Here is a 2,500-nt window from a genome sequence, read left to right as displayed (position 1 = left end):
CTACATTTAAATGCGGGCGTACCGGTCAACTATGTGCGAACGGGCCCGCCTGATCAACTAGGTGTGAAAGGGGCCGGCAGGCCCACTGAATGTAAATGAGGCCGCCCGCTGTGCTTCCTTCATTAACCTTATTTATATTGGCATTATCTGTAGATAAAAAAATATGTGCATGTCTATGAAGCTGTAGAGAAGCCTTGTTTTTTTTTTTTTCCCCCAGGTTTTATTTACTTACTTTTTATTTTGCATGTTCTGAAATATAGCTTATGTTTTCGTTGCCCTAGGGCAACGTTCTGCGATAAGGGGTAGATTTTAAGAGGCTTTCTTGACAGTGTGTTAGTATATTATTGCATGTACTTTTGCACATTGTAAGCACAATGTTTTTTAAATTATTTTCTAATTTAATTTAACGCATTTTGGCAGAAAATGGACACAAGATTTTCCTATGGGAGTAAAACTCAGGATCAGCATGTTAGGGATATCCCATCAGACAGTGAGATAGACTGCAGTGACAGTGAGGAGGAGTGGAATGCAGAGAAAGGTTTGAGCAGAAGTGAAAGTAGGTTTTAAAATATTGCTTCTCTGGTTGTCATTGAACTCATTTGCATAAACAAATCAAATGTGTTGATAAATTTTTAGATGTCATTCAAATGAAATAAAGGTGTGTGCAGCAGACAGGGTATCCAATACAGTCATGTAAGCTTTAGTTGTGATTGATGTATTTTTGTTGACGTATATGTATATATATTTATAGACGATCAATACACCAGTGATGAAGAGGAACATGACGATGACAGTCTGCCTGAAGATGACAGTAGTTCTTCCAAGACCCCTCGATGGAAAACATGTCACACCATTACCTCTCCTGTGCAAGCCACTTAACCTTACTGTTCAAGAACTTGAACAGTTCTTTGCCACTGTGCTCCATATGTCAATATTTGGTCTTCCAGCTACTCGCATGTTCTGGAGCCATAGTAGCCACATTGCACATGTTGCTGATGTTATGCCTCTTGCACGATGGGAAGCCATCAAAAATTTTGTTACTTTGCATTGCTCTCTGAGCATTGTATTATGATCTATGAAGACATAATTTTCTCTGTGGTTTTGTATCAGTGTTGCACAACTTTGCCCTTAGGCAACAAAAGATCATTTGGAGAGGGGGGCGGTGAAATAAATATGTACATACATAATCAATAAAATGTCCCAAAATTAACCAATAAGTGATGTGGAATAATTTCTTATCATGTACCATCAAATTGTGTGCGGTAGAGGGTTAATGTAAATGCGGCCGCCCGCTGCGCTACATGTAAATGCGGCCGCCCCCAGGTCAACTAGGTCCGAACGGGCCCGCCTGATCAACTAGACGTCAATCGGGCCGGCAGGTCCCCTGAATGTAAACGAGGCCGCCCACTGCGGTACTTGTGAATGCGGCCGCCCGGTCAACTAGGTGCGAACGGGCCCGCCCGATCAACCAGGTGCGAATGGCCCCGCCCGATCAACTAGGTGTGAACGGGCCCGCCTGATCAACTAGGTGTGAATGGGGCCGCCGGGTCCACTTAATGTAAATGAGGCCGCCAGCTCAACTAAGTGTAGACGGGGCCGCCTGGCCAATTAGGCGTTAATGGGGCTGCCGGGGAGGCTTCCCCTCTGCCCGGGCTGGAGGCCCCGCAGTGGCCATTCGCCTCTGGGACATATTGGCAGAGTCCGCGGCCTATGCGTAGGCCCCGGGCGGAGGCTGACCCTTGTCGCCCTTGTCCTAGGCTCGGAGCTATGGTCGCCCCGTCTGGCCTTCGCTTATGGTTCGGAGCTATGGTCGCCCCGTCTGGCCTATGCTTAGGGTTTGGAGCTAGGGTCGTGTTGGAAACGTTTTCCTCTGTCGAAGCAGAGACCGGGAGACGTTGGCATATCTCTCCGGCCGAAGTTCCTCTTTACTGAGAACTCGCCAATGCGCCGCTGTAGTCATCCAAGTCTGACTAAGACTCAGCTCGGCGCAGCTTATACGTTTCAAGGGGGGAGGGATACACAGAGGTGGAGACAAACTAAACAAAGCACAGCATGTTCCAGGAATCAGCCTGGAAGTTCCCCAGCCCTGATTTCATCAGCATAACACTGCCTTTCAAATGCCTCTCCAGGTGCTAACCCTAATTAGCATGATAGTATCACCCAGACCTTCACATTACCATAGCGACAAAGGCACGGCCTGGCCTTGAGATTAGCATTCACCTTTACTTTGGGCCCCCACCCGGTGATCAGGAAGCTCACAGAGATGAAATGTCAATGTCTCAGACTCCTGGGCCCCCAGACTTGATCTTATTACAAATGTCCCCATCTTTACCCCCAACTGCAAATCCAATCTGCCTATCTCTCTCAGTTCATATACTGTCATGTTGGAAGCTAGACTGAACAATTTATAAATTTCGTCACTGCGGCCTATGCGTAGGCCCCGGGCGGAGGCTGACCCTTGTCGCCCTTGTCCTAGGCTCGGAGCTATGGTCGCCCCGTC

The sequence above is a fragment of the Paramormyrops kingsleyae genome, unplaced genomic scaffold (assembly GCF_048594095.1).
Source record: "Paramormyrops kingsleyae isolate MSU_618 unplaced genomic scaffold, PKINGS_0.4 ups32, whole genome shotgun sequence".
Lineage (NCBI taxonomy): Eukaryota > Metazoa > Chordata > Actinopteri > Osteoglossiformes > Mormyridae > Paramormyrops > Paramormyrops kingsleyae.
This window is presented reverse-complemented; position numbering follows the sequence as displayed.